General features: G+C 45.4%; 1 protein-coding gene across 2 annotated transcripts in view; it reads right to left on the bottom strand.

The window, feature by feature from the left end:
* The window catches only part of ST7 (suppression of tumorigenicity 7), a 1,957,536-nt gene that overhangs the window by 1,662,529 nt on the left and 284,067 nt on the right, over positions 1–10,940 (bottom strand). The window lies entirely within an intron of this gene.

Raw genomic sequence — 10,940 nt, 5'->3', positions numbered from 1 at the left:
AAGACTTGGTTCCGCCTTGTTTGTTCAAGTACCAAACCACTGACATGTTGTCCATCTGAACTGCAATAGTTACTAGAGGGAGAGAGTCCTGAAAATACTGCAACGACAGAAGTACCACTCTCAACTCTAGGACATTGATGTGCAGATGTGATTCTTGATCTGTCCATGTGCCTTGGGCAGTCTTTCCCTGAAAATGCCCCCCCACCCTATCAGGGAAGCATCGGTGGTCACAGTGGCTATGGGGGGGGCAAAGGGTCTTCCGATTGTGACATGAAGAGACATCAACCACCACTGAAGGTCTCTCTTGCAAGAATCCGTAATGAGAATCATTTGTTGCATTGGTAGTTTCGGGTACGACCACTGAGCAAAGAGGAGCCATTGAAGAATTTGCATATGCATCCTTGTGAGTGTTATAGCCAGGATTGCGGTCGCCATCAAACCTAGCACCTTCAATACCTCTGCTGCTGTAGCTTTGTTCTTTGACACCAGTAAGCTGACTTGTTGGCGGAGAAGTGAGACTCTCTTGATAGGAAGATGTAGAGTGGTAGTTGAGGTATCTAACTCTGCTCCTATAAAAACGGTATGCTGTGACGGCGATAAGGCAAACTTTTTGAAGTTGATTGTAATGTCTAATTGATGGCAGAGTGTCAGAGTGTATTGTGATGCCTGGTGGTAGCGGTGAGCAGCCAATCATCTAGGTATGGAAACACCTGGAATCTTAGACGTCTCAGGTGAGCTGTGACCACTGCCATGTATTTGGTGAACACTCTGGGGGCTGTAGTGAGACCAAAGGGCAGGGCTCGAAACTGGTAATGATTGGCTCCCAGCCGGAAATGCAGATGATCTCTGGAGTGGCTGTTGATCTTTATGTGATAGTACGCGTCCTTGAGATCTATGGAGTACATCCAATCGCCTTTCCCTAGAAGGGAAGAATGGACTGAAGCATGACCATTCGGAACTTCTCTTTCTTTACGAACTGGTGGAGTCTGCTGAGGTCCAAGATAGGTCTCCAGTCCCCTGTTTTCTTTGGTACCAAAAAGAATCTTGAGTAAGTTCCGAATCCAACTTGGTCTGCTGGGACTGGTTGGATGACTCTTTTTCTAGCAATCTGTGGACCTCTTCGATTGCTTGTTGTTCCCTAAGATTGGGTGGAACATCTGGGATTCTGTTTACAGGTATGGGAGGGGAAGAGAACGGTATGAAAGATCATCTGGAAATGATGCTTTGTACCCATGTATCTGATGTTATGTTTAGCCAGGCTTCTGGGTACAAAGACAAGCGACCCCCGACTGCCTCCAGAGCCGAACAGTCGGGCCCCCTTTCAGGGGCACTGGTAGGGTTGACCGGAGAACTGACCCCTGTCACCCTGTTGCTGCGGACCCAGTCTGCCGCGGGGGTGGCGTCTTCCGTTATAACCTCCTCCTCTGCCTCTAGAGGGGGTTTCTCCACGTGTCCTGAAAAGCTCCCTGTGCTTTTTGGAACCACATTTTCCCTCCCATAGGGCCCTTGGAGTAGGGCCGAGTAGGGGTAGAAAAACAGACCCCAACGGCAGATAAGGTCTTGCCTTCCTGCTCACACCTGGTTAAAGTTTCCTTTACTTTGGGCCCAAACAGTGATGAGCCATCGAATGGGGTATTAATAAAGGAAGACTTAAAGGGTTCCACAAAGGAACAGAGACGCATCCAGGCTTGTCTTCATAGAGCAATGCCCAAACTAGCGGCTCTACTCGAACCATCAGCTGCACAAGATATGAGACGCATGGACGAGTTTACCACTGAGTTTAGGGTAGCAAGCTGGGCATTGACTTTGTCGGCCACCCCTGCAGCTACCGTACCCTGGAGAGTATCTCCTAGCTCTTTCAGGAGATCTCTTTGTAGTCTCGTAAAGTGGGTTAAGTAGTTCAGTGATCGCAGAGAAAAAGTCACTGAACTAAACATGCATTTCCCATATCTATCCATGACCCTAGAATCTCTGTTAGGGGGATGGATAGATGTGGAGGTCTCACACACTTCCTTTTTGGTGGCTGCAGCTACCACAATGGCATAAACAGGCACTCCCTTTTGTCAAAAATGGCTTGCCCACTAGGGCAGACATGAATTTATTAGGCTTACGAGGAACAGGTTCCATGGCCTCCAGTGACTCCCACGCCTTACGAGAGATTAGTTCCATGAGCTCGTTGTAAGGCGGAGACACCAAAGAAGTGGAAGTTTGAGACCCAAAATCCTTCAAGAGCACGGACTCATCCTCAGTAGGGGTCTTGGGCTGCCAATCACCCCTCTGACTAAGGATCTCTAGTATCTCAACAAAGGAGATATCCTCATCGGGGGATCGAGGAGACCCTTCTGACTCATCCAAGTCCGTGTCAGATGTCAAAGACTCCTGTGGGGAGTCTAAGTGCCTCCTCTTGCACAGTCTCTTCCTGGGCACGTCCTCAGTGGGGGGATCTGGGGAGGTCTCAGAAGAGCACAGGACACCCTGTGAGGGTTCTTGAGGCTCGGGGTCTCAATGCTTAGAGGGACCAGTAGATGAAGAAGCAGACACAGGAGCTTGAGGATTTGGAGGACGTGCTAGTACCCTCATGGCTACTCAACACCTCAGAAAAGGAATGTTGTAGTAATCCCCTGTCTATAAGCTTCCTCCTAGTCTCCAAGAGGACTCTTGAAGAAAAGGAATGGCAAATGCTGCAAGTGTCTTGGAGGTGTTTAGCCCCCAGACAGTAGTCACACTGAATGTGTCAGTCAGTGACAGACATTTTCTGCCCACACTCTGGGCATATTTTGAATCCCGATTTAGGATGGGATTTTTCCTTGTCATCCGACATAGTTAAAGAAAAAACAGTAAACTGCAAAAGTACGAAAGTAAAGTCCTTACTTAACTTGCAAGTCCCACAAAACAACTAAGCCCAATTCGGGCACTATCTATAACAAATAATTATAGATTACAAATATAGGGCAAAAGAGAAAAAATCTTGACTATTAGAAAAGACTATTTATTTTATTTATTTTACATTTGTTGAGGGGAACTAATAAGAGTAAATAGGGCTAAAGGCCCACACAAACCAACTAAGTCCAACAGGGCACTAACTATCTAAAACTATAGATTCTATTATCTAATATCAAACACTAACACACAACTATCCTATAGAAAACAAAAAAGAAAATTTTTTTTTTTTTTTTTTTATATAAACCTTGCCGTTTTTTTTCACAAATGGTGCGAGCTAGCTGGATCACAAAGATCTCTCTTGCTGCGGCAAACTAGATCTGAGGTAATTCCAGCAGTGCATTGTGGGATAAGGGGCTTGGTCTTGAGCTACTGGCAAAATTTGAGCTTTGCTATCGGCTGTGTCACAGCATCAGTGAGAATAAACGGCGAGATTTAACAACTTCACATCAGTAGTTTTAGCAATTTTCTCTGGCGGCTCCAAGGAAACTGATGGAGCCGGAGAGCGCTTTTTTGTAGATTTTTTTCTCCGATTTCTTGCCCGGTTTGGAAATAGAGGATCTGGAACTAGATCTCTCCAAGTCTTCTTCAAAGGAAGGTTTCAGTAGTCCTTTTAAGATAAGCTTGTTCTTCCTCTCTTGCATTACACGGGGACTGAAAGCGTGGCAGGACAAGCAGGATTCTTGGAGATGAACAGCTTCCAGGCAGTACACGCACACTGAGTGCCCATCAGTTAATGACATCTTGTTACTACATTTTACACACTTTTTAAAGCCCAAAGGCCTGTGTTCTTTGAGACATGCTGACAAGAAAACTCCACACACCACACAGGGGAACACAGGAACACCCTTGCACCAAGGGGACACAGGAACACCCTTGCACCAAAACCAAACACAGAAGGGCGCAGGAAACTACAGCCTCTAACTGAAACGGCCTAGACCACGGGCAACCACAAGGAGGACTAGGTCCTCTAATTTAAACTTGCCTAGCCCAGGAAACAAGAGACTAACATCACAGAAACAACAAAACACCAACAAATAGAAAAAACTACAACTGGTCAGTAGGGAGAACAAGGTCCTCTGACTGAAAAATGGGCCAACGGAACTGGCCACACAACTAGCAGAAACAATACACACAAGGTAGCTACGAAAATAGCTTTTTGGTCAACAATTTGTTTAAATTTAAAAGAAAAAAATTATACTTGGCCACGGCCAAGAGCGAAACCACGTCTGAGCGTAACGAGCGGCAAACGAGATCTGGGATGGGCGCGCTGCAGTATGGGATACGTCTTAACCACAAGCCAATTGAAGACTTCAAGCTAGAGTATGGCAGAGTCAGAGCCGAGGTTTGGCTCTGAACCCCAAGGGTAAGAATGTAGGCAAGATTGGACTACATAACATCAGTATTTAACTAAGCTCACTATATTTTCCTGACTGATCTAAAGAATTACTATTCCCTGCTTACTTGTTAAAGCAAAGCAAGATGAGGTGGATGAGTGGTCCTTCTTTGTCAGGTTTCAAAATAGACTGCACTGAGACTTCTGTCTCATCTAGTATTAAAACATCATTTCAGTGCTGGAATACAGAATGACATCACATACATCTGGTCAAGTTGGGTGTCACAATGCCAGGGTAATCCTATGGGCTAGGCTTGCAAAGACTGCAGGGGCCATTAGCCTAGTACATACCTATGAACCTATTTGACTCTGGTTCCTACACTATCGCCTTTACTAGAAACTGAGCCACAATCTTGCACAAATATGTTACCATACACACACAGCTTTGCTAAGATGTGTTATAGCATCTGGAAGCTATAAGACCATTACTAAACCTTCCATCCTTCCGGGGTCACAGTTACTTCAACCTTAAAGGATAATGCAGTCCTGGTTTTCACAGATATTTTGTCTCTGGCTGCAATCAGAACTGTAAGATACAATCTTTATGGTTTAAACCAGGGAATTTAATTTCAGACTAGTTTTCAAAGTTAGCTGGACCAAGATTAACCTCTTCTCTTCCAGTATCCTCTGGTACAATATACTGATTTAAACAGTTACAATACAGTCTGCCATACAGATGCATTTCTCTTCTGTCCAGTAGGACCCACTGTTGGAACATTTTTAACACAAGCAACTTTACAAATATATTTTCAACACAAGCACCTGCACAAAGCTCAGTCCTGGGACCCCTCCTGTTCAGTATATACTCTCAGAGGTACAGGCAAGCACAGGAGGACTATGGCTGACCAAGTTCGCAGATGACTGCAAACTGGGGGCCATAACTGACTCTTCGGCTGATACAGACATCCTCCAGAAGGGTCTCCCGGAGACGGATACCTGGAGTCAAAATCATGGCCTCAAGCTAAATGCCAAAAAGTGCATGGTCGTCCCCTTTGGAAAAATCAAAGTACCCGCGAACTACCACATATGTGGTAGTCCCCTAAATACATAAAATGTAATACGGAATCTGGGGACACAAGTAGATAGTAATCGCTCCTTTGATAATCATATTGCCAAGGTGGTTAGAAAATCCTTCTATGTGGCCCACCTAATCACAAAAGGGTTTGCATCTAGAACAAAAGAGTTTATTGTGCCCCTCCACTCATCAGACCCATTACAGAGTACAATGCCCCATTTGGGATGTACTTTACAAGACACCTGCAACAGCTGGAAAGAACACAGAAGTACCTCACCAAGAGGATTACTGGCCTCAAACAGATGCCCTATGCAGCCCGACTGAAGAAGCTCCAGCTGCACTCGGTTGCATACCACTTACTCAGAGGTGATCTCTGCCTGACATACAAGGCCATGTCCAACCCAGAATAGATGGACATGCTCCACCTAAAAGAAAACAAATCCCCGAGAGCCACACACTCTAGGTATCTAAACCTCATCACAAAGATAAATAGGACGTGCTAGAGGGATAGATTCCTGTCCCAGAGACTCCCCATGCTTTGGAACAGGATTCCAATCTACATTAGGCAGAGCTCCTCACTAACACTTTTCAAGAGAAACCTTGACGAGTGGATGGGAAACAGCAAATTTACCCAAGGGATCACTGCAGTGGTTCTGCTGGACAGAAGCACAGGGAACTAATGGCTCTGCTGAACAGAGGCACAGGGAACTAATCTAAGAAGGCAGCGAAAGCTAACACATTCTGGCTAGGCTTACAGATGCCCTCCGACAGATAGCCTAGTACTTAACTATGAACCTATGAAATATAAATGACACATAATAAAAAAACAAAACAAATACTTGTTTTCCCACCTTTCTAAGCTAGTATAGTCCAGTTTTCAGGGTTGTGTTACAAGTTTCTGTGTTTGCCCATACCTTACTTGGATAGAAGGAAGTTTCTCTGTTCACCTGTGAGAGAGGGGAGCTTTGAGCAGCCTATCTATCCCTGGAGGAGTGGTTTCAGCCCAGAAATTAGTAGTTTATCGGTTATTTTGGGCTAATTTCTATCTCTTTCATTTCCCTGCTATAAAACCCGCATTTGTGCGGTTTTGAGTACCGGGCAGTGCTGGTTAGCTAGGGTATAACTATTTCCGGCTCCACAAAGTCTACTCTTCAAATTTTACTTTGGAACTAGACAAACTTTCAACTTAAGCACTCAAACCATTCACTTCTCAGCCCGGCACTTGCTCAAAACTCATAGCAAGCACCAATAAACCTTAGCACTAGACCCCCCCCCCCCCCCGTATACTGCAGAGAAGGACAAGGCTCTCTATTCAACCTTACCAGCCAATCAGTAAAACAGTTCACTGTACCTATCCAGGCATGTCCAAAGGGCAGTTTCAGGTGTACTCTCCGGTCCAAATGGTGAATCTGGGCATTTTGAGGCAATGTTACAACTGCCTCATGTAAACAGACAACCCTCTCCTCCTACCACCAAACACTAATACATGCGAGAGATGCAATTATACATCCAAATTGGAGGCTAAGCTCTCTCAACCAAAGACTAGACCAGACAGTCAAGATGAGAAGGGAATTACTTGCATCACACCACCAATCTAACAGACCTATGAAACCAGCACTGGCAAAAAACACACAAATACATGAAAACATACTCAGAGGCTCTACATAAAAATATGTAAAAGCAACAGAGACTTCCAAAGCAGACATCCAAGCAACCTCCAGCCCCAACACAAACCATGGAACACATACTTCACAAAACCAGTGTGCCATGCAATCACAGCCCTTAAGGCAAAAGAACATACCCAACACACTAGTAATAGGTAACTCTACAGTCAGGCACACTGACGTCCCACTCACTAGGCTGAACAAGGAGAAGGTTACTGTTAGATGTCTGTCAGGTGCCAGGATCCGCCACATAAAGCAAGCACTCAAGTCATGCCATAACAAGTACAAATATGACTCTGTGAATGACCTGAGCCATACCTCCATCACGTAGCCCAGGCCGGTATGACCCTGACCCAGAGTAGCATCCTGCCCTCACCAAGAATGATACCATGGTATAAAGAAAAAATTATCAATTTCAACAATTGGCTAAGCTTCTGGTGTCATTCAAAGGGGATCCGGTGTCGGTCAGCCTGGGAAGACATGCTCGACAAGCCACATTGCTTCGCTAGAGATGGCTTGCACGTCACCCTTAGGCTTTCGAATACTGGCCAAGGCTCTTGCCACCCCCATAGTGCCTTTTTTAGGCAAGGCTGAAAAGACAAGCCCACCGCCATAAACAGCACAAGTAATAAAAAACTGGGGGCAATGCTACTCAATGCCAGAACTCTAAACCTCAAAATGCATGCACTCGAGGCACTCCTCAGTATGGAGAAAATTGATATATGTGCAGTAACAGAAACCTGGTTTAAGGCTCCAGAGAGCACCCCAGCACTACCAGGCTACGACTCATACCATACATTTTGGCCATAAAACCCGGACCGAAATACAAAAGGTGGAGGCGTATTCATATTCATCAAGGATACCCACACCTCCAGGTTAGTGCCACAGCAGGATGCTTCTGAGATCATCGCCGTGCAACTAACAGGCAAAACTACAATTCAAATTGTAGCTTGCTACAGATCACCCACCATGTCCCATGACCCTCATTCCGCATTTCCGGAAACACTGGGAAACAAAGGTCCTACCAAACACCCTGATATTGGCTGATTTCAATTACCCAAACATTAACTGGGAGAACTACTCAAGTACTAACTCCTTTGCCCAACATTTCCTAGAATTTATACACTCAAACGCCCTGGATCAACTGGTCAACACTCTCACCAGAGGTGACAACATATTGGACCTGGTCATTACCAACATGGGCAACCGGTGTTCCATACCAGAGGTCAACCCCTCGCTGGTTAGATCTGACCATAAATTAATTACTCTGGATATTCACATTCCGCCCCCACCCCCGGTCAAAGAAACCACTGTGAAAAACTTTTCAAAAGCAAACCACATTACTTAAGACCGAGGTGGAAAGTTTCAAAGCCCCAATGCCAAAGGATAACGCTGTCCAAGCTGCAAAATCCTTTACTAATGCACTCTATGGGCACCTACAAGAATGCATGGATCATGCTATCCAAGCAAAACCAAAACTCACTCCTCCAAGAAAAGGAAACCAGTCTGGTGGACCTCTACCATAAACAAGCTATACAATAGAAGGAGGAAAGTAGTACAAAACAAAAAGAGTAAAATCCCAAGAAGGGAACACATCTCTGATCAGTATCAGCAAGAAACTACGATCCCTCATAAAATCATCCAAGGCTAGCTTCGAAAGAAAAATTGCCAAGGACTCCAAAGATAACCAAAAGGCATTCTTTAGCTATGTCAAGAATCTAAGTGGCAATTCTCAGATCTGCTTGGAGTTAGTGCAGAATGGAACAAAATACACTGAACTGATATTGCTAACATCCTGGCAGACAGGCTCAGTGCAAACTTCACCTCCCTCTCACTTCCAAAAGGGCCCATAACCATACCGGAAGAATGTAGTGCCCCTGAAATCACAGACACTCAGGTTAAAACAGCCCTCTCCAAAGCCAAAAACACAGCATCAATGGGACTGGACAGTGTCCCAGGCTGCGTCCTACATGAGCTCAAAGATGAACGAACCCCTCACCTAAACACATTGTTCCAACTCAGCCTCTCCACAGGCTACATGCCCATAGAGTGGCACACAGCAACAGTTATTCCGCTCCACAAAGGTGGAACCACAACAGACCCCAGGAACAATCGCCCTATAAGCCTGACTTGCTTGGTCTGCAAGGCTATGGAGCACATCATCATGGATCTCATAAACAGACATTGGGAACCTCCAAACACTGGACCCTACCCAGTTCAGCTTTTAAGGGCAAATCATGCCTCCTAAACCTGGTGGACTTCGAGACAGTTACCAAGGCTATAGACGAGGGAAGGGTGGTACATACAGCCTACCTAGACCTTGCAAAGGCCTTCAACACCATTCCCCATTCAGGTATTATAGACAAACTTCCCAGCCTGAACATAAACCCCTACATCATGAGATGGGTTGCCAACTGGCTAATGGACAGAACCCACATGGTAAGAGTTGTGGGAGTTAGGTCTGACTCTAAACGGTTACAAGTGGCGTTCCCCAGGGCTCAGTCCTAGGACCCCTCCTGTTCACCATATACTTCTCAGAGGTACAGGCAAGCACAGAAGGACTATGGATGACCAAGTTTGCAGACGACTGCAAACTAGGGGCTATAATTGACTCTCCGGTGGACACAGACTTCCTCCAAAAGGGTCTCACTGAGAGACACCTGGTGTCAAAACCATGGCCTCAAGCTAAATGCCGAAAAGTGCATAGTCATCCCCTTTGGAAAAAAAAAAGTACCCACAAATTACCACATAGGTGGTAGCCCACTAAATACGGAAGACGTAATAAGGGATATGGTGTCCCAAGTAGATAGTAACCTCTCCTTTGATAATCACATTGCCAAAGTAGTTAGGAAATCCTTCTATGTGGCCCACCTAATCACACAAGGGTTTGCATCCAGATGAAAAAAGGTCATTGTGCCCCTCTACGCATCACTCACCAGACCCATCATAAAGTACAACGCCACATTTGGGATGTACTTTACAAGACACCTGCAACAGCTGGAAAGACCTCAGAAGTACCTCACCAAGAGGATCACTGGCCTCAAACAGATGCTCTATGCAGCTCGACTGAAGAAACTCCAGCTGTACTTTGTTGCATACTGCCTACTCAGAGGTGATCTCTGCCTGACATACAAGGCCATGTCCAACCTAGAATTGATGGACATGCTCCACCTAAAGAAAATCATATCCCCTCGAGCCACATGCTCTAGGGATCTAAACATCACCACAACAATAAATAGGACATGCTGGAGGGATAGATTCCTGTCCCAAAGACTTCCCATGTTCTGGAACAAGATTCTAATCTACATTAGGCAGAGCTCCTCGCTAACCCTCTTCAAGAGAAACCTGGACGAGTGGATGGGAAACAAAGTTTAACCTGGGGATCACTTCAATGGCTCTGCTGGACAGAGGCAAAGGGAACTAATCTGAGAAAGTGGCGAAAGCCAACACATTCCAGCTAGGCTTATAAATGCCTTCCGGCAGATAGCCTAGTACCTATCTATGAACCTAAATCTCCAGCTAGCTATGCTGGCCTAAGTTACACATCCACTTCCCTACTTCTCCTGGCATAGCTGGCAATACCTCACATTGTCACAGCACACAAGCATACACAGTTGTGAACTAGACACATTCACAGTTACCCAAGCATTTCTTGTACTCTAAACAAGTATAAAAAGATTATAAATTAAAAAAAATAAGAAATACATGCACTGAAAAATAGAGCCAAAAAATAATGATGATGATGATGATGATCTCCCAGTTGTTACTGTTTGTCTTTCGGCTTTTCCCGGTTAGGGGTCGCCACAGCGGAACTCCGGTCCGCTAATGATTGGCAGTAGATTTTAACGAACGCCGAGGTGCCAGCTCGACGTCCAACCTTCAACAAAGGCACGCCCATTTACGCATGTCTTTCGAACGCTGATGA

This window comes from Protopterus annectens, chromosome 11.part0, assembly GCF_019279795.1.
Source record: "Protopterus annectens isolate FY-2018-M chromosome 11.part0, PAN1.0, whole genome shotgun sequence".
NCBI lineage: Eukaryota > Metazoa > Chordata > Ceratodontiformes > Protopteridae > Protopterus > Protopterus annectens.
This window is presented reverse-complemented; position numbering and strand designations above follow the sequence as displayed.